Source organism: Onychostoma macrolepis, unplaced genomic scaffold (genome assembly GCF_012432095.1).
Source record: "Onychostoma macrolepis isolate SWU-2019 unplaced genomic scaffold, ASM1243209v1 Scaffold62, whole genome shotgun sequence".
NCBI classification, from domain to species: domain Eukaryota; kingdom Metazoa; phylum Chordata; class Actinopteri; order Cypriniformes; family Cyprinidae; genus Onychostoma; species Onychostoma macrolepis.
This window is the reverse complement of record NW_026704883.1, coordinates 1-19523: the sequence shown is the minus strand read 5'-3', so window position 1 is coordinate 19523 and position 19523 is coordinate 1. Positions and strand designations below refer to the sequence as shown.

Sequence of the window (19523 nt, the reverse complement as noted above, 5' to 3'; positions counted from 1 at the left end):
GATCCCTTTTATCAAACAAACCTGATTCGACGATCAGCTCGTTAGTGGAAGACTCCAAGACCTCAGGTGAGAGATCTCAATAAACGGCAACCACTGCTATAATAAAATAAAATACCTAACTACATAATACTATTATTGTCAGAAATTGCAACAAAATCAAAATAGAAATATCAACTTTTGAACTGCGGGTTTCGTCTGGCCAGAGGAGAACTGGCCCCTCGACTGAGTCTGATTTCTCCCAAGGTTTTTTTCTCCATTCTGTCACAGAGGGAGTTTTGGCCCCTCGTTATTTGCTCTGCTATTCTTCACAAAAAGCGGCAATCCCCAAAAAGGGGAAGCACACCGTTCCTGGAGACACTGCAATACCAGGCCGATGCGTGGAGTGGACGGAGCAAGCCCCGGCTCCAGCTCCGTGATCCAAAAATCAATTTAATATGCAGTCCCCGGGTAGGGGACGTATCAGATATTAAACTGATAAGAACAGATACTACACTTGATCTTAGCCAAAAGGCCGAGAAGCGATGACGCTATGACGCAGCGGGGAGGAAGGCAGAAACGGCCACGCCCATCCAGGCCGCGTCAGTCACAGAGACCTGAAACGCCGGGGACGGTAGCACCTCCCCGCCGGCGAGGTAAGTCACAGAGAACTGAAACGCCGGGGGACGGTAGCACCCTCCCCCGGCCTGCGACGGAAAGTACGGCATCGCCCTAACTCCCAAACGGCTTGTCGAGAGCCAAGTGCCTTATGTCATCGGAATCTTGGCTCGAGCCGAACGAGAGGCAGGTCTGGGATCGCTCGTCGCACTGGCGAGATTTTCGCTATTTTGGATTTTGTCGAAAACCTACTTTTGCAAACTAGCACCAGGCATTTGGCCCAGTCCGCCCAAGCGGCTCAGAAAGATTCTCTGAGTCTGACTGTCAATAATCCAGCAGAAAAGCGGAAATTTCCATTCTCCTTGGCGAGGGACCTCAAAACGCTCAAGGTCGTGGTGGCCGAGGTTGCTAAAATGGCTATAACTCGAGAAAGGAATGAGATCGTTTCACCCAAATCGGCACACCCATGTACGGGCCCAATCTGTGGTCAGGCGAAAAGGGCGCTGGCGCTGGCCACTTGGTGGCGCTGCGAGACGGAAAAAAAAAGAATACTGACATAGAAAGGACAACCAAACAAGCATGAAAACAGCTACAGCTGGGCAACAGTCAGTCTGATCGACTTGAAAAGTGAGGTCTGTGAGAAATTGAAACTAAATGGCCCATCATTGGTGGGGCCGCCTTTTGAAGAGCGCAAACGACTTTGTTTTCACACGCGCGCAATATGACAGAACCGTTCGCTCCGCACAACTCTCTGGATCGCTGACTAGCCAGAATAAAGAAAAGAAGAACAAAGACACAAAAGCAAAAAGATTTATTTAACCAGCTCTTTCAGGGAGAGCGAACGCAGTCCCCACTACCATAAATTATGCAGTCGAGATTCCCACATTTGGGGAATTCGCAGGGGTCAGCACGTCCGGAGTGCAATGGCCGAGCCTCGCCCTGGGTGAACCGCCTTCTTGATCATGGTGTCTCCCCTGCCAGGTAAGTATGAAGACTCAAGCTGCCAGTCAGGGCTACCATTTCCCTCTCGACCATCCTCATCAACGGTGACCCCACCCCTATCAAGGGATTCGGCATTGCCAACCCCGATCCCGGGAATTGCCAACCCCTCCCTCCCTCCCCATCCTCTCATTGAGATCATCAGCTCATTAGTTCTCTCCTAACGAGTTGGTGATCTCAATCAGGTGTGTTATATAAGGGAGACATGCAAAATGGCGCCCAGGACTGGAATTGAGAGCCAATGTTTTAGATGATCCCTTTTTATCAAACAAACCTGATTCGACGCATCAGCTCGTTAGTGGAAGACTCCAAGACCTCAGGTGAGAGATCTCAATAAACGGCAACCACTGCTATAATAAAATAAAATACCTAACTACATAATACTATTATTGTCAGAAATTGCAACAAAATCAAAATAGAAATATCAACTTTTGAACTGCGGGTTTCGTCTGGCCAGAGGAGAACTGGCCCCTCGACTGAGTCTGATTTCTCCCAAGGTTTTTTTCTCCATTCTGTCACAGAGGGAGTTTTGGCCCCTCGTTATTTGCTCTGCTATTCTTCACAAAAAGCGGCAATCCCCAAAAAGGGGAAGCACACCGTTCCTGGAGACACTGCAATACCAGGCCGATGCGTGGAGTGGACGGAGCAAGCCCCGGCTCCAGCTCCGTGATCCAAAAATCAATTTAATATGCAGTCCCCGGGTAGGGGACGTATCAGATATTAAACTGATAAGAACAGATACTACACTTGATCTTAGCCAAAAGGCCGAGAAGCGATGACGCTATGACGCAGCGGGGAGGAAGGCAGAAACGGCCACGCCCATCCAGGCCGCGGTCAGTCACAGAGACCTGAAAGGCCGGGGGGGCGGTAGCACCCTCCCCCGCCGGCGAGGTAAGTCACAGAGAACTGAAACGCCGGGGGACGGTAGCACCCTCCCCCGGCCTGCGACGGAAAGTACGGCATCGCTCCTAACTCCCAAACGGCTTGTCGTAGAGCCAAGTGCCTTATGTCATCGGAATCCTTGGCTCGAGCCGAACGAGAGGCAGGTCTCGGATCGGCTCGTCGCACTGGCGAGATTTTCGGCTATTTTGGATTTTGTCGAAAACCTACTTTTGCAAACTAGCACCAGGCATTTGGCCCAGTCCGGCCCGAAGCGGCTCAGAAAGATTCTCTGGAGTCTGACTGTCAATAATCCAGCAGAAAAAGCGGAAATTTCCATTCTCCTTGGCGAGGGACCTCAAAACGCTCAAGGTCGTGGTGGCCGAGGTTGCTAAAATGGCTATAACTCGAGAAAGGAATGAGATCGTTTCACCCAAATCGGCACACCCATGTACGGGCCCAATCTGTGGTCAGGCGAAAAGGGCGCTGGCGCTGGCCACTTGGTGGCGCTGCGAGACGGAAAAAAAGAATACTGACATAGAAAGGACAACCAAACAAGCATGAAAACAGCTACAGTTGGGCAACAGTCAGTCTGATCGACTTGAAAAGTGAGGTCTGTGAGAAATTGAAACTAAATGGCCCATCATTGGTGGGGCCGCCTTTTGAAGAGCGCAAACGACTTTGTTTTCACACGCGCAATATGACAGAACCGTTCGCTCCGCACAACTCTCTGGATCGCTGACTAGCCAGAACAAAGAAAAGAAGAACAAAGACACAAAAGAAAAACAAAGACGCGAAGAAGAACAAAGACACAAAAGCAAAAAGATTTATTTAACCAGCTCTTTCAGGGAGAGCGAACGCAGTCCCCACTACCATAAATTATGCAGTCGAGATTCCCACATTTGGGGAATTCGCAGGGGTCAGCACGTCCGAGTGCAATGGCCGAGCCTCGCCTGGGTGAACCGCCTTCTTGATCATGGTGTCTCCTGCCAGGTAAGTATGAAGACTCAAGCTGCCAGTCAGGGCTACCATTTCCTCTCGACCATCCTCATCAACGGTGACCCCACCCCTATCAAAGGATTCGCATTGCCAACCCCGATCCCGGAATTGCCAACCCTCCCTCCCTCCCTCCCTCCCTCCCTCCCTCCTCCCTCCCTCCCTCCCTCCCTCCCCATCCTCTCATTGAGATCATCAGCTCATTAGTTCTCTCTCCTAACGAGTTGGTGATCTCAATCAGGTGTGTTATATAAGGGAGACATGCAAATGGCGCCCAGGACTGGAATTGAGAGCCAATGTTTTAGATGATCCCTTTTATCAAACAAACCTGACCAATTCCTCTACACTTCCCACATATTAGCTCCTGGCATGCATCGCTAAATGTCCCATTTTGCCGCACTTTCTGCACAATTTGGGCATTCCTTGATAGTGAATGTAGCCCCGGTTCTCTCCCAACACAATCATTAGTCATTAGACCTTGAATCCGCTTGGATCTTCCCATTGTTTGATGGGAACTCTCCAAGCGCAATTCCAGATACCGCCTTCGCTCACTACCTTGACTGGTTGACTGCGGACCGTGCAAAATCTACCCAGCCATACAGCAATATCATCTCCACTCCACTGATACTGTTAAGTGCTTTGACACAATCTGTATTGTTATAAGCGCTATATGAATAAAGGTGACTTGACTGCTTTATGAGACCAGGCCTCCGTGGGAGGCGAGGCAAGGCCCCTCGTTATTTGCTCTGCTATTCTTCACAAAAGCGGCAATCCCCAAAGGGGAAGCACACCGCTCCTGGAGACACTGCAATACCAGGCCGATGCGTGGAGTGGACGGAGCAAGCCCCTGCCCAGCTCCGTGATCCAAAAATCAATTTAATATGCAGTCCCCGGTAGGGGACGATCAGATATTAAACTGATAAGAACAGATACTACACTTGATCTTAGCCAAAAGGCCGAGAAGCGATGACGCCATGACGCAGCGGGAGGAAGGCAGAAACGGCCACGCCCATCCAGGCCGCGGTCAGTCACAGAGACCTGAAAGGCCGGGGCGGTAGCACCTCCCCGCCGGCGAGGTAAGTCACAGAGACTGAAACGCCGGGGACGGTAGCACCTCCCCGCCTGCGACGGAAAGTACGGCATCGCCCTAACTCCCAAACGGCTTGTCGAGAGCCAAGTGCCTTATGTCATCGGAATCTTGGCTCGAGCCGAACGAGAGGCAGGTCTGGGATCGCTCGTCGCACTGGCGAGATTTTCGGCTATTTTGGATTTTGTCGAAAACCTACTTTTGCAAACTAGCACCAGGCATTTGGCCCAGTCCGCCCGAAGCGGCTCAGAAAGATTCTCTGGAGTCTGACTGTCAATAATCCAGCAGAAAAGCGGAAATTTCCATTCTCCTTGGCGAGGGACCTCAAAACGCTCAAGGTCGTGGTGGCCGAGGTTGCTAAAATGGCTATAACTCGAGAAAGGAATGAGATCGTTTCACCCAAATCGGCACACCTATGTACGGGCCCAATCTGTGGTCAGGCGAAAAAGGGCGCTGGCGCTGGCCACTTGGTGGCGCTGCGAGACGGAAAAAAAAAGAATACTGACATAGAAAGGACAACCAAACAAGCATGAAAACAGCTACAGCTGGGCAACAGTCAGTCTGATCGACTTGAAAAGTGAGGTCTGTGAGAAATTGAAACTAAATGGCCCATCATTGGTGGGGCCGCTTTTGAAGAGCGCAAACGACTTTGTTTTCACACGCGCGCAATATGACAGAACCGTTCGCTCCGCACAACTCTCTGGATCGCTGACTAGCCAGAATAAAGAAAAGAAGAACAAAGACACGAAAGAAGAACAAAGACACGAAAGAAGAACAAAGACACAAAAGCAAAAAGATTTATTTAACCAGCTCTTTCAGGGAGAGCGAACGCAGTCCCCACTACCATAAATTATGCAGTCGAGATTCCCACATTTGGGGAATTCGCAGGGGTCAGCACGTCCGAGTGCAATGGCCGAGCCTCGCCTCTGGGTGAACCGCCTTCTTGATCATGGTGTCTCCTGCCAGGTAAGTATGAAGACTCAAGCTGCCAGTCAGGGCTACCATTTCCTCTCGACCATCCTCATCAACGGTGACCCCACCCCTATCAAGGGATTCGGCATTGCCAACCCCGATCCCGGAATTGCCAACCTCCCTCCCTCCTCCCTCCCTCCCTCCCTCCCTCCCTCCCTCCCTCCCAACCCCTCCCTCCCAACCCCTCCCTCCCAACCCTCCCCATCCTCTCATTGAGATCATCAGCTCATTAGTTCTCTCCTAACGAGTTGGTGATCTCAATCAGGTGTGTTATATAAGGGAGACATGCAAATGGCGCCCAGGACTGGAATTGAGAGCCAATGTTTTAGATGATCCCTTTTTATCAAACAAACCTGATTCGACGATCAGCTCGTTAGTGGAAGACTCCAAGACCTCAGGTGAGAGATCTCAATAAACGGCAACCACTGCTATAATAAAATAAAATACCTAACTACATAATACTATTATTGTCAGAAATTGCAACAAAATCAAAATAGAAATATCAACTTTGAACTGCGGGTTTCGCCTGGCCAGAGGAGAACTGGCCCCTCGACTGAGTCTGATTTCTCCCAAGGTTTTTTCTCCATTCTGTCACAGAGGGAGTTTTGGCCCCTCGTTATTTGCTCTGCTATTCTTCACAAAAGCGGCAATCCCCAAAGGGGAAGCACACCGCTCCTGGAGACACTGCAATACCAGGCCGATGCGTGGAGTGGACGGAGCAAGCCCCTGCCCAGCTCCGTGATCCAAAAATCAATTTAATATGCAGTCCCCGGTAGGGGACGATCAGATATTAAACTGATAAGAACAGATACTACACTTGATCTTAGCCAAAAGGCCGAGAAGCGATGACGCCATGACGCAGCGGGAGGAAGGCAGAAACGCCACGCCCATCCAGGCCGCGGTCAGTCACAGAGACCTGAAACGCCGGGGACGGTAGCACCCTCCCCGCCGGCGAGGTAAGTCACAGAGACCTGAAAGGCCGGGGCGGTAGCACCTCCCCGCCGGCGAGGTAAGTCACAGAGACCTGAAACGCCGGGGACGGTAGCACCCTCCCCGCCTGCGACGGAAAGTACGGCATCGCCCTAACTCCCAAACGGCTTGTCGAGAGCCAAGTGCCTTATGTCATCGGAATCTTGGCTCGAGCCGAACGAGAGGCAGGTCTGGGATCGCTCGTCGCACTGGCGAGATTTTCGCTATTTTGGATTTTGTCGAAAACCTACTTTTGCAAACTAGCACCAGGCATTTGGCCCAGTCCGCCCGAAGCGGCTCAGAAAGATTCTCTGAGTCTGACTGTCAATAATCCAGCAGAAAAGCGGAAATTTCCATTCTCCTTGGCGAGGGACCTCAAAACGCTCAAGGTCGTGGTGGCCGAGGTTGCTAAAATGGCTATAACTCGAGAAAGGAATGAGATCGTTTCACCCAAATCGGCACACCTATGTACGGGCCCAATCTGTGGTCAGGCGAAAAAGGGCGCTGGCGCTGGCCACTTGGTGGCGCTGCGAGACGGAAAAAAAAAGAATACTGACATAGAAAGGACAACCAAACAAGCATGAAAACAGCTACAGCTGGGCAACAGTCAGTCTGATCGACTTGAAAAGTGAGGTCTGTGAGAAATTGAAACTAAATGGCCCATCATTGGTGGGGCCGCCTTTTGAAGAGCGCAAACGACTTTGTTTTCACACGCGCGCAATATGACAGAACCGTTCGCTCCGCACAACTCTCTGGATCGCTGACTAGCCAGAATAAAGAAAAGAAGAACAAAGACACGAAAGAAGAACAAAGACACGAAAGAAGAACAAAGACACAAAAGCAAAAAAAGATTTATTTAACCAGCTCTTTCAGGGGAGAGCGCGAACGCAGTCCCCCACTACCATAAATTATGCAGTCGAGATTCCCACATTTGGGGAATTCGAGGGGTCAGCACGTCCGAGTGCAATGGCCGAGCCTCGCCCTGGGTGAACCGCCTTCTTGATCATGGTGTCTCCTGCCAGGTAAGTATGAAGACTCAAGCTGCCAGTCAGGGCTACCATTTCCCTCTCGACCATCCTCATCAACGGTGACCCCCACCCCTATCAAGGGATTCGGCATTGCCAACCCCGATCCCGGGAATTGCCAACCCCTCCCTCCCTCCCTCCCTCCCTCCCTCCCTCCCTCCTCCCTCCCTCCCCATCCTCTCATTGAGATCATCAGCTCATTAGTTCTCTCTCCTAACGAGTTGGTGATCTCAATCAGGTGTGTTATATAAGGGAGACATGCAAATGGCGCCCAGGACTGGAATTGAGAGCCAATGTTTTAGATGATCCCTTTTATCAAACAAACCTGACCAATTCCTCTACACTTCCCACATATTAGCTCCTGGCATGCATCGCTAAATGTCCCATTTTGCCGCACTTTCTGCACAATTTGGGCATTCCTTGATAGTGAATGTAGCCCCGGTTCTCTCCCAACACAATCATTAGTCATTAGACCTTGAATCCGCTTGGATCTTCCCATTGTTTGATGGGAACTCTCCAAGCGCAATTCCAGATACCGCCTTCGCTCACTACCTTGACTGGTTGACTGCGGACCGTGCAAAATCTACCCAGCCATACAGCAATATCATCTCCACTCCACTGATACTGTTAAGTGCTTTGACACAATCTGTATTGTTATAAGCGCTATATGAATAAAGGTGACTTGACTGCTTTATGAGACCAGGCCTCCGTGGGAGGCGAGGCAAGGCCCCTCGTTATTTGCTCTGCTATTCTTCACAAAAGCGGCAATCCCCAAAGGGGAAGCACACCGCTCCTGGAGACACTGCAATACCAGGCCGATGCGTGGAGTGGACGGAGCAAGCCCCTGCCCAGCTCCGTGATCCAAAAATCAATTTAATATGCAGTCCCCGGTAGGGGACGATCAGATATTAAACTGATAAGAACAGATACTACACTTGATCTTAGCCAAAAGGCCGAGAAGCGATGACGCCATGACGCAGCGGGAGGAAGGCAGAAACGGCCACGCCCATCCAGGCCGCGTCAGTCACAGAGACCTGAAAGGCCGGGGCGGTAGCACCCTCCCCGCCGGCGAGGTAAGTCACAGAGACCTGAAACGCCGGGGACGGTAGCACCTCCCCGCCTGCGACGGAAAGTACGGCATCGCCCTAACTCCCAAACGGCTTGTCGAGAGCCAAGTGCCTTATGTCATCGGAATCTTGGCTCGAGCCGAACGAGAGGCAGGTCTGGGATCGGCTCGTCGCACTGGCGAGATTTTCGCTATTTTGGATTTTGTCGAAAACCTACTTTTGCAAACTAGCACCAGGCATTTGGCCCAGTCCGCCCAAGCGGCTCAGAAAGATTCTCTGGAGTCTGACTGTCAATAATCCAGCAGAAAAGCGGAAATTTCCATTCTCCTTGGCGAGGGACCTCAAAACGCTCAAGGTCGTGGTGGCCGAGGTTGCTAAAATGGCTATAACTCGAGAAAGGAATGAGATCGTTTCACCCAAATCGGCACACCTATGTACGGGCCCAATCTGTGGTCAGGCGAAAAAGGGCGCTGGCGCTGGCCACTTGGTGGCGCTGCGAGACGGAAAAAAAAAGAATACTGACATAGAAAGGACAACCAAACAAGCATGAAAACAGCTACAGCTGGGCAACAGTCAGTCTGATCGACTTGAAAAGTGAGGTCTGTGAGAAATTGAAACTAAATGGCCCATCATTGGTGGGGCCGCCTTTTGAAGAGCGCAAACGACTTTGTTTTCACACGCGCGCAATATGACAGAACCGTTCGCTCCGCACAACTCTCTGGATCGCTGACTAGCCAGAATAAAGAAAAGAAGAACAAAGACACGAAAGAAGAACAAAGACACAAAAGCAAAAAAAGATTTATTTAACCAGCTCTTTCAGGGGAGAGCGCGAACGCAGTCCCCCACTACCATAAATTATGCAGTCGAGATTCCCACATTTGGGGAATTCGCAGGGGTCAGCACGTCCGGAGTGCAATGGCCGAGCCTCGCCCTGGGTGAACCGCCTTCTTGATCATGGTGTCTCCCCTGCCAGGTAAGTATGAAGACTCAAGCTGCCAGTCAGGGCTACCATTTCCCTCTCGACCATCCTCATCAACGGTGACCCCCACCCCTATCAAGGGATTCGGCATTGCCAACCCCGATCCCGGGAATTGCCAACCCCTCCCCCCCTCCCCATCCTCTCATTGAGATCATCAGCTCATTAGTTCTCTCTCCTAACGAGTTGGTGATCTCAATCAGGTGTGTTATATAAGGGAGACATGCAAAATGGCGCCCAGGACTGGAATTGAGAGCCAATGTTTTAGATGATCCCTTTTTATCAAACAAACCTGATTCGACGCATCAGCTCGTTAGTGGAAGACTCCAAGACCTCAGGTGAGAGATCTCAATAAACGGCAACCACTGCTATAATAAAATAAAATACCTAACTACATAATACTATTATTGTCAGAAATTGCAACAAAATCAAAATAGAAATATCAACTTTTGAACTGCGGGTTTCGTCTGGCCAGAGGAGAACTGGCCCCTCGACTGAGTCTGATTTCTCCCAAGGTTTTTTTCTCCATTCTGTCACAGAGGGAGTTTTGGCCCCTCGTTATTTGCTCTGCTATTCTTCACAAAAAGCGGCAATCCCCAAAAAGGGGAAGCACACCGTTCCTGGAGACACTGCAATACCAGGCCGATGCGTGGAGTGGACGGAGCAAGCCCCGGCTCCAGCTCCGTGATCCAAAAATCAATTTAATATGCAGTCCCCGGGTAGGGGACGTATCAGATATTAAACTGATAAGAACAGATACTACACTTGATCTTAGCCAAAAGGCCGAGAAGCGATGACGCTATGACGCAGCGGGGAGGAAGGCAGAAACGGCCACGCCCATCCAGGCCGCGGTCAGTCACAGAGACCTGAAAGGCCGGGGGGGCGGTAGCACCCTCCCCCGCCGGCGAGGTAAGTCACAGAGAACTGAAAGGCCGGGGCGGTAGCACCTCCCCGCCGGCGAGGTAAGTCACAGAGACTGAAACGCCGGGGACGGTAGCACCTCCCCGCCTGCGACGGAAAGTACGGCATCGCTCCTAACTCCCAAACGGCTTGTCGAGAGCCAAGTGCCTTATGTCATCGGAATCTTGGCTCGAGCCGAACGAGAGGCAGGTCTGGGATCGGCTCGTCGCACTGGCGAGATTTTCGCTATTTTGGATTTTGTCGAAAACCTACTTTTGCAAACTAGCACCAGGCATTTGGCCCAGTCCGCCCGAAGCGGCTCAGAAAGATTCTCTGAGTCTGACTGTCAATAATCCAGCAGAAAAGCGGAAATTTCCATTCTCCTTGGCGAGGGGACCTCAAAACGTTCGAAGGTCGTGTGGCCGAGGTTGCTAAAATGGCTATAACTCGAGAAAGGAATGAGATCGTTTCACCCAAATCGGCACACCTATGTACGGGCCCAATCTGTGGTCAGGCGAAAAAGGGCGCTGGCGCTGGCCACTTGGTGGCGCTGCGAGACGGAAAAAAGAATACTGACATAGAAAGGACAACCAAACAAGCATGAAAACAGCTACAGCTGGGCAACAGTCAGTCTGATCGACTTGAAAAGTGAGGTCTGTGAGAAATTGAAACTAAATGGCCCATCATTGGTGGGGCCGCCTTTTGAAGAGCGCAAACGACTTTGTTTTCACACGCGCGCAATATGACAGAACCGTTCGCTCCGCACAACTCTCTGGATCGCTGACTAGCCAGAATAAAGAAAAGAAGAACAAAGACACGAAAGAAGAACAAAGACACAAAAGCAAAAAAAGATTTATTTAACCAGCTCTTTCAGGGGAGAGCGCGAACGCAGTCCCCCACTACCATAAATTATGCAGTCGAGATTCCCACATTTGGGGAATTCGCAGGGGTCAGCACGTCCGGAGTGCAATGGCCGAGCCTCGCCCTGGGTGAACCGCCTTCTTGATCATGGTGTCTCCCCTGCCAGGTAAGTATGAAGACTCAAGCTGCCAGTCAGGGCTACCATTTCCCTCTCGACCATCCTCATCAACGGTGACCCCCACCCCTATCAAGGGATTCGGCATTGCCAACCCCGATCCCGGGAATTGCCAACCCCTCCCTCCCTCCCCATCCTCTCATTGAGATCATCAGCTCATTAGTTCTCTCCTAACGAGTTGGTGATCTCAATCAGGTGTGTTATATAAGGGAGACATGCAAAATGGCGCCCAGGACTGGAATTGAGAGCCAATGTTTTAGATGATCCCTTTTTATCAAACAAACCTGATTCGACGCATCAGCTCGTTAGTGGAAGACTCCAAGACCTCAGGTGAGAGATCTCAATAAACGGCAACCACTGCTATAATAAAATAAAATACCTAACTACATAATACTATTATTGTCAGAAATTGCAACAAAATCAAAATAGAAATATCAACTTTTGAACTGCGGGTTTCGTCTGGCCAGAGGAGAACTGGCCCTCGACTGAGTCTGATTTCTCCCAAGGTTTTTTTCTCCATTCTGTCACAGAGGGAGTTTTGGCCCCTCGTTATTTGCTCTGCTATTCTTCACAAAAAGCGGCAATCCCCAAAAAGGGGAAGCACACCGTTCCTGGAGACACTGCAATACCAGGCCGATGCGTGGAGTGGACGGAGCAAGCCCCGGCTCCAGCTCCGTGATCCAAAAATCAATTTAATATGCAGTCCCCGGGTAGGGGACGTATCAGATATTAAACTGATAAGAACAGATACTACACTTGATCTTAGCCAAAAGGCCGAGAAGCGATGACGCTATGACGCAGCGGGGAGGAAGGCAGAAACGGCCACGCCCATCCAGGCCGCGTCAGTCACAGAGACCTGAAACGCCGGGGACGGTAGCACCTCCCCGCCGGCGAGGTAAGTCACAGAGACTGAAACGCCGGGGACGGTAGCACCTCCCCGCCTGCGACGGAAAGTACGGCATCGCTCCTAACTCCCAAACGGCTTGTCGAGAGCCAAGTGCCTTATGTCATCGGAATCTTGGCTCGAGCCGAACGAGAGGCAGGTCTGGGATCGGCTCGTCGCACTGGCGAGATTTTCGGCTATTTTGGATTTTGTCGAAAACCTACTTTTGCAAACTAGCACCAGGCATTTGGCCCAGTCCGCCCAAGCGGCTCAGAAAGATTCTCTGAGTCTGACTGTCAATAATCCAGCAGAAAAGCGGAAATTTCCATTCTCCTTGGCGAGGGACCTCAAAACGCTCAAGGTCGTGGTGGCCGAGGTTGCTAAAATGGCTATAACTCGAGAAAGGAATGAGATCGCTTTCACCCAAATCGGCACACCCATGTACGGGCCCAATCTGTGGTCAGGCGAAAAGGGCGCTGGCGCTGGCCACTTGGTGGCGCTGAGACGGAAAAAAGAATACTGACATAGAAAGGACAACCAAACAAGCATGAAAACAGCTACAGCTGGGCAACAGTCAGTCTGATCGACTTGAAAAGTGAGGTCTGTGAGAAATTGAAACTAAATGGCCCATCATTGGTGGGGCCGCTTTTGAAGAGCGCAAACGACTTTGTTTTCACACGCGCAATATGACAGAACCGTTCGCTCCGCACAACTCTCTGGATCGCTGACTAGCCAGAACAAAGAAAAGAAGAACAAAGACACAAAAGCAAAAAGATTTATTTAACCAGCTCTTTCAGGGAGAGCGAACGCAGTCCCCACTACCATAAATTATGCAGTCGAGATTCCCACATTTGGGGAATTCGCAGGGGTCAGCACGTCCGAGTGCAATGGCCGAGCCTCGCCTGGGTGAACCGCCTTCTTGATCATGGTGTCTCCTGCCAGGTAAGTATGAAGACTCAAGCTGCCAGTCAGGGCTACCATTTCCTCTCGACCATCCTCATCAACGGTGACCCCACCCCTATCAAAGGATTCGGCATTGCCAACCCCGATCCCGGAATTGCCAACCCCTCCCTCCCTCCCTCCCCATCCTCTCATTGAGATCATCAGCTCATTAGTTCTCTCCTAACGAGTTGGTGATCTCAATCAGGTGTGTTATATAAGGAGACATGCAAATGGCGCCCAGGACTTCAATTGAGAGCCAATGTTTTAGATGATCCCTTTTATCAAACAAACCTGACCAATTCCTCTACACTTCCCACATATTAGCTCCTGGCATGCATCGCTAAATGTCCCATTTTGCCGCACTTTCTGCACAATTTGGGCATTCCTTGATAGTGAATGTAGCCCCGGTTCTCTCCCAACACAATCATTAGTCATTAGACCTTGAATCCGCTTGATCTTCCCATTGTTTGATGGGAACTCTCCAAGCGCAATTCCAGATACCGCCTTCGCTCACTACCTTGACTGGTTGACTGCGGACCGTGCAAAATCTACCCAGCCATACAGCAATATCATCTCCACTCCACTGATACTGTTAAGTGCTTTGACACAATCTGTATTGTTATAAGCGCTATATGAATAAAGGTGACTTGACTGCTTTATAGACCAGGCCTCCGTGGGAGGCGAGGCAAGGCCCCTCCTTATTTGCTCTGCTATTCTTCACAAAAGCGGCAATCCCCAAAGGGGAAGCACACCGTTCCTGGAGACACTGCAATACCAGGCCGATGCGTGAGTGGACGGAGCAAGCCCGGCTCCAGCTCCGTGATCCAAAAATCAATTTAATATGCAGTCCCCGGTAGGGGACGATCAGATATTAAACTGATAAGAACAGATACTACACTTGATCTTAGCCAAAAGGCCGAGAAGCGATGACGCTATGACGCAGCGGGAGGAAGGCAGAAACGGCCACGCCCATCCAGGCCGCGTCAGTCACAGAGACCTGAAACGCCGGGGACGGTAGCACCTCCCCGCCGGCGAGGTAAGTCACAGAGACTGAAACGCCGGGGACGGTAGCACCTCCCCGCCTGCGACGGAAAGTACGGCATCGCTCCTAACTCCCAAACGGCTTGTCGAGAGCCAAGTGCCTTATGTCATCGGAATCTTGGCTCGAGCCGAACGAGAGGCAGGTCTGGGATCGGCTCGTCGCACTGGCGAGATTTTCGGCTATTTTGGATTTTGTCGAAAACCTACTTTTGCAAACTAGCACCAGGCATTTGGCCCAGTCCGCCCAAGCGGCTCAGAAAGATTCTCTGAGTCTGACTGTCAATAATCCAGCAGAAAAGCGGAAATTTCCATTCTCCTTGGCGAGGGACCTCAAAACGCTCAAGGTCGTGGTGGCCGAGGTTGCTAAAATGGCTATAACTCGAGAAAGGAATGAGATCGTTTCACCCAAATCGGCACACCCATGTACGGGCCCAATCTGTGGTCAGGCGAAAAGGGCGCTGGCGCTGGCCACTTGGTGGCGCTGCGAGACGGAAAAAAAGAATACTGACATAGAAAGGACAACCAAACAAGCATGAAAACAGCTACAGCTGGGCAACAGTCAGTCTGATCGACTTGAAAAGTGAGGTCTGTGAGAAATTGAAACTAAATGGCCCATCATTGGTGGGGCCGCTTTTGAAGAGCGCAAACGACTTTGTTTTCACACGCGCAATATGACAGAACCGTTCGCTCCGCACAACTCTCTGGATCGCTGACTAGCCAGAACAAAGAAAAGAAGAACAAAGACACGAAAGAAGAACAAAGACACGAAAGAAGAACAAAGACACAAAAGCAAAAAGATTTATTTAACCAGCTCTTTCAGGGAGAGCGAACGCAGTCCCCACTACCATAAATTATGCAGTCGAGATTCCCACATTTGGGGAATTCGCAGGGGTCAGCACGTCCGAGTGCAATGGCCGAGCCTCGCCTCTGGGTGAACCGCCTTCTGATCATGGTGTCTCCCCTGCCAGGTAAGTATGAAGACTCAAGCTGCCAGTCAGGGCTACCATTTCCTCTCGACCATCCTCATCAACGGTGACCCCACCCCTATCAAAGGATTCGGCATTGCCAACCCCGATCCCGGAATTGCCAACCTCCCTCCCTCCCTCCTCCCTCCCTCCCTCCTCCCTCCCTCCTCCCTCCCTCCCCATCCTCTCATTGAGATCATCAGCTCATTAGTTCTCTCCTAACGAGTTGGTGATCTCAATCAGGTGTGTTATATAAGGGAGACATGCAAATGGCGCCCAGGACTGGAATTGAGAGCCAATGTTTTAGATGATCCCTTTTATCAAACAAACCTGACCAATTCCTCTACACTTCCCACATATTAGCTCCTGGCATGCATCGCTAAATGTCCCATTTTGCCGCACTTTCTGCACAATTTGGGCATTCCTTGATAGTGAATGTAGCCCCGGTTCTCTCCCAACACAATCATTAGTCATTAGACCCTGGAATCCGCTTGGATCTTCCCATTGTTTGATGGGAACTCTCCAAGCGCAATTCCAGATACCGCCTTCGCTCACTACCTTGACTGGTTGACTGCGGACCGTGCAAAATCTACCCAGCCATACAGCAATATCATCTCCACTCCACTGATACTGTTAAGTGCTTTGACACAATCTGTATTGTTATAAGCGCTATATGAATAAAGGTGACTTGACTGCTTTATGAGACCAGGCCTCCGTGGGAGGCGAGGCAAGGCCCCTCGTTATTTGCTCTGCTATTCTTCACAAAAGCGGCAATCCCCAAAGGGGAAGCACACCGCTCCTGGAGACACTGCAATACCAGGCCGATGCGTGGAGTGGACGGAGCAAGCCCCTGCCCAGCTCCGTGATCCAAAAATCAATTTAATATGCAGTCCCCGGTAGGGGACGATCAGATATTAAACTGATAAGAACAGATACTACACTTGATCTTAGCCAAAAGGCCGAGAAGCGATGACGCCATGACGCAGCGGGAGGAAGGCAGAAACGGCCACGCCCATCCAGGCCGCGGTCAGTCACAGAGACCTGAAAGGCCGGGGCGGTAGCACCTCCCCGCCGGCGAGGTAAGTCACAGAGACTGAAACGCCGGGGACGGTAGCACCTCCCCGCCGGCGAGGTAAGTCACAGAGACTGAAACGCCGGGGACGGTAGCACCTCCCCGCCTGCGACGGAAAGTACGGCATCGCCCTAACTCCCAAACGGCTTGTCGAGAGCCAAGTGCCTTATGTCATCGGAATCCTTGGCTCGAGCCGAACGAGAGGCAGGTCTCGGATCGCTCGTCGCACTGGCGAGATTTTCGGCTATTTTGGATTTTGTCGAAAACCTACTTTTGCAAACTAGCACCAGGCATTTGGCCCAGTCCGCCCAAGCGGCTCAGAAAGATTCTCTGGAGTCTGACTGTCAATAATCCAGCAGAAAAGCGGAAATTTCCATTCTCCTTGGCGAGGGACCTCAAAACGCTCAAGGTCGTGTGGCCGAGGTTGCTAAAATGGCTATAACTCGAGAAAGGAATGAGATCGCTTTCACCCAAATCGGCACACCCATGTACGGGCCCAATCTGTGGTCAGGCGAAAAGGGCGCTGGCGCTGGCCACTTGGTGGCGCCATGAGACGGAAAAAAGAATACTGACATAGAAAGGACAACCAAACAAGCATGAAAACAGCTACAGTTGGGCAACAGTCAGTCTGATCGACTTGAAAAGTGAGGTCTGTGAGAAATTGAAACTAAATGGCCCATCATTGGTGGGGCCGCCTTTTGAAGAGCGCAAACGACTTTGTTTTCACACGCGCAATATGACAGAACCGTTCGCTCCGCACAACTCTCTGGATCGCTGACTAGCCAGAACAAAGAAAAGAAGAACAAAGACACGAAAGAAGAACAAAGACACGAAAGAAGAACAAAGACACAAAAGCAAAAAGATTTATTTAACCAGCTCTTTCAGGGAGAGCGAACGCAGTCCCCACTACCATAAATTATGCAGTCGAGATTCCCACATTTGGGGAATTCGCAGGGGTCAGCACGTCCGAGTGCAATGGCCGAGCCTCGCCTGGGTGAACCGCCTTCTTGATCATGGTGTCTCCTGCCAGGTAAGTATGAAGACTCAAGCTGCCAGTCAGGGCTACCATTTCCTCTCGACCATCCTCATCAACGGTGACCCCACCCCTATCAAAGGATTCGGCATTGCCAACCCCGATCCCGGAATTGCCAACCCCTCCCTCCCTCCCTCCCTCCCTCCCTCCCTCCCTCCCTCCCTCCCCATCCTCTCATTGAGATCATCAGCTCATTAGTTCTCTCTCCTAACGAGTTGGTGATCTCAATCAGGTGTGTTATATAAGGGAGACATGCAAATGGCGCCCAGGACTGGAATTGAGAGCCAATGTTTTAGATGATCCCTTTTATCAAACAAACCTGACCAATTCCTCTACACTTCCCACATATTAGCTCCTGGCATGCATCGCTAAATGTCCCATTTTGCCGCACTTTCTGCACAATTTGGGCATTCCTTGATAGTGAATGTAGCCCCGGTTCTCTCCCAACACAATCATTAGTCATTAGACCTTGAATCCGCTTGGATCTTCCCATTGTTTGATGGGAACTCTCCAAGCGCAATTCCAGATACCGCCTTCGCTCACTACCTTGACTGGTTGACTGCGGACCGTGCAAAATCTACCCAGCCATACAGCAATATCATCTCCACTCCACTGATACTGTTAAGTGCTTTGACACAATCTGTATTGTTATAAGCGCTATATGAATAAAGGTGACTTGACTGCTTTATGAGACCAGGCCTCCGTGGGAGGCGAGGCAAGGCCCCTCGTTATTTGCTCTGCTATTCTTCACAAAAGCGGCAATCCCCAAAAGGGGAAGCACACCGCTCCTGGAGACACTGCAATACCAGGCCGATGCGTGGAGTGGACGGAGCAAGCCCCTGCCCAGCTCCGTGATCCAAAAATCAATTTAATATGCAGTCCCCGGTAGGGGACGATCAGATATTAAACTGATAAGAACAGATACTACACTTGATCTTAGCCAAAAGGCCGAGAAGCGATGACGCTATGACGCAGCGGGAGGAAGGCAGAAACGGCCACGCCCATCCAGGCCGCGTCAGTCACAGAGACCTGAAAGGCCGGGGCGGTAGCACCTCCCCGCCGGCGAGGTAAGTCACAGAGACCTGAAACGCCGGGGACGGTAGCACCTCCCCGCCGGCGAGGTAAGTCACAGAGACTGAAACGCCGGGGACGGTAGCACCTCCCCGCCGGCGAGGTAAGTCACAGAGACTGAAACGCCGGGGACGGTAGCACCTCCCCGCCGGCGAGGTAAGTCACAGAGACTGAAACGCCGGGGACGGTAGCACCTCCCCGCCGGCGAGGTAAGTCACAGAGACTGAAACGCCGGGGACGGTAGCACCTCCCCGCCGGCGAGGTAAGTCACAGAGACCTGAAAGGCCGGGGCGGTAGCACCTCCCCGCCTGCGACGGAAAGTACGGCATCGCCCTAACTCCCAAACGGCTTGTCGAGAGCCAAGTGCCTTATGTCATCGGAATCTTGGCTCGAGCCGAACGAGAGGCAGGTCTCGGATCGGCTCGTCGCACTGGCGAGATTTTCGGCTATTTTGGATTTTGTCGAAAACCTACTTTTGCAAACTAGCACCAGGCATTTGGCCCAGTCCGCCCGAAGCGGCTCAGAAAGATTCTCTGGAGTCTGACTGTCAATAATCCAGCAGAAAAGCGGAAATTTCCATTCTCCTTGGCGAGGGACCTCAAAACGCTCAAGGTCGTGTGGCCGAGGTTGCTAAAATGGCTATAACTCGAGAAAGGAATGAGATCGTTTCACCCAAATCGGCACACCTATGTACGGGCCCAATCTGTGGTCAGGCGAAAAGGGCGCTGGCGCTGGCCACTTGGTGGCGCCATGAGACGGAAAAAAAGAATACTGACATAGAAAGGACAACCAAACAAGCATGAAAACAGCTACAGTTGGGCAACAGTCAGTCTGATCGACTTGAAAAGTGAGGTCTGTGAGAAATTGAAACTAAATGGCCCATCATTGGTGGGGCCGCCTTTTGAAGAGCGCAAACGACTTTGTTTTCACACGCGCAATATGACAGAACCGTTCGCTCCGCACAACTCTCTGGATCGCTGACTAGCCAGAACAAAGAAAAGAAGAACAAAGACACA

At 51.2% G+C, this 19523-nt stretch overlaps 19 non-coding genes across 19 annotated transcripts; all 19 read right to left on the bottom strand.

Moving 5' to 3' along the window:
• Window positions 1-332: 332 nt before the first annotated feature.
• LOC131535641 (U2 spliceosomal RNA) lies at window positions 333-523 on the bottom strand. Its single transcript, XR_009269704.1, has one exon. It is a non-coding gene; the product is annotated as a U2 spliceosomal RNA (small nuclear RNA).
• A 900-nt stretch (window positions 524-1423) lies between these two features.
• On the bottom strand, window positions 1424-1583 carry LOC131535649 (U1 spliceosomal RNA). Its single transcript, XR_009269712.1, has one exon. It is a non-coding gene; the product is annotated as a U1 spliceosomal RNA (small nuclear RNA).
• A 596-nt stretch (window positions 1584-2179) lies between these two features.
• Window positions 2180-2370, bottom strand: LOC131535640 (U2 spliceosomal RNA). The gene has a single exon (XR_009269703.1). It is a non-coding gene; the product is annotated as a U2 spliceosomal RNA (small nuclear RNA).
• Window positions 2371-3317: 947 nt separating this feature from the next.
• On the bottom strand, window positions 3318-3473 carry LOC131535636 (U1 spliceosomal RNA). The gene has a single exon (XR_009269699.1). It is a non-coding gene; the product is annotated as a U1 spliceosomal RNA (small nuclear RNA).
• Window positions 3474-4248: 775 nt separating this feature from the next.
• LOC131535647 (U2 spliceosomal RNA) lies at window positions 4249-4436 on the bottom strand. The gene has a single exon (XR_009269710.1). It is a non-coding gene; the product is annotated as a U2 spliceosomal RNA (small nuclear RNA).
• Window positions 4437-5371: 935 nt separating this feature from the next.
• LOC131535637 (U1 spliceosomal RNA) lies at window positions 5372-5529 on the bottom strand. The gene has a single exon (XR_009269700.1). It is a non-coding gene; the product is annotated as a U1 spliceosomal RNA (small nuclear RNA).
• A 657-nt stretch (window positions 5530-6186) lies between these two features.
• LOC131535646 (U2 spliceosomal RNA) lies at window positions 6187-6374 on the bottom strand. Its single transcript, XR_009269709.1, has one exon. It is a non-coding gene; the product is annotated as a U2 spliceosomal RNA (small nuclear RNA).
• A 992-nt stretch (window positions 6375-7366) lies between these two features.
• LOC131535650 (U1 spliceosomal RNA) lies at window positions 7367-7526 on the bottom strand. The gene has a single exon (XR_009269713.1). It is a non-coding gene; the product is annotated as a U1 spliceosomal RNA (small nuclear RNA).
• A 772-nt stretch (window positions 7527-8298) lies between these two features.
• LOC131535645 (U2 spliceosomal RNA) lies at window positions 8299-8486 on the bottom strand. Its single transcript, XR_009269708.1, has one exon. It is a non-coding gene; the product is annotated as a U2 spliceosomal RNA (small nuclear RNA).
• Window positions 8487-9405: 919 nt separating this feature from the next.
• On the bottom strand, window positions 9406-9569 carry LOC131535644 (U1 spliceosomal RNA). Its single transcript, XR_009269707.1, has one exon. It is a non-coding gene; the product is annotated as a U1 spliceosomal RNA (small nuclear RNA).
• Window positions 9570-10168: 599 nt separating this feature from the next.
• Window positions 10169-10359, bottom strand: LOC131535639 (U2 spliceosomal RNA). Its single transcript, XR_009269702.1, has one exon. It is a non-coding gene; the product is annotated as a U2 spliceosomal RNA (small nuclear RNA).
• A 976-nt stretch (window positions 10360-11335) lies between these two features.
• Window positions 11336-11499, bottom strand: LOC131535633 (U1 spliceosomal RNA). The gene has a single exon (XR_009269696.1). It is a non-coding gene; the product is annotated as a U1 spliceosomal RNA (small nuclear RNA).
• A 596-nt stretch (window positions 11500-12095) lies between these two features.
• Window positions 12096-12286, bottom strand: LOC131535638 (U2 spliceosomal RNA). Its single transcript, XR_009269701.1, has one exon. It is a non-coding gene; the product is annotated as a U2 spliceosomal RNA (small nuclear RNA).
• Window positions 12287-13177: 891 nt separating this feature from the next.
• On the bottom strand, window positions 13178-13333 carry LOC131535635 (U1 spliceosomal RNA). Its single transcript, XR_009269698.1, has one exon. It is a non-coding gene; the product is annotated as a U1 spliceosomal RNA (small nuclear RNA).
• Window positions 13334-14066: 733 nt separating this feature from the next.
• LOC131535648 (U2 spliceosomal RNA) lies at window positions 14067-14253 on the bottom strand. The gene has a single exon (XR_009269711.1). It is a non-coding gene; the product is annotated as a U2 spliceosomal RNA (small nuclear RNA).
• A 930-nt stretch (window positions 14254-15183) lies between these two features.
• Window positions 15184-15342, bottom strand: LOC131535651 (U1 spliceosomal RNA). Its single transcript, XR_009269714.1, has one exon. It is a non-coding gene; the product is annotated as a U1 spliceosomal RNA (small nuclear RNA).
• Window positions 15343-16114: 772 nt separating this feature from the next.
• Window positions 16115-16302, bottom strand: LOC131535643 (U2 spliceosomal RNA). The gene has a single exon (XR_009269706.1). It is a non-coding gene; the product is annotated as a U2 spliceosomal RNA (small nuclear RNA).
• Window positions 16303-17285: 983 nt separating this feature from the next.
• Window positions 17286-17441, bottom strand: LOC131535634 (U1 spliceosomal RNA). The gene has a single exon (XR_009269697.1). It is a non-coding gene; the product is annotated as a U1 spliceosomal RNA (small nuclear RNA).
• A 767-nt stretch (window positions 17442-18208) lies between these two features.
• On the bottom strand, window positions 18209-18396 carry LOC131535642 (U2 spliceosomal RNA). Its single transcript, XR_009269705.1, has one exon. It is a non-coding gene; the product is annotated as a U2 spliceosomal RNA (small nuclear RNA).
• Window positions 18397-19523: the final 1127 nt, after the last annotated feature.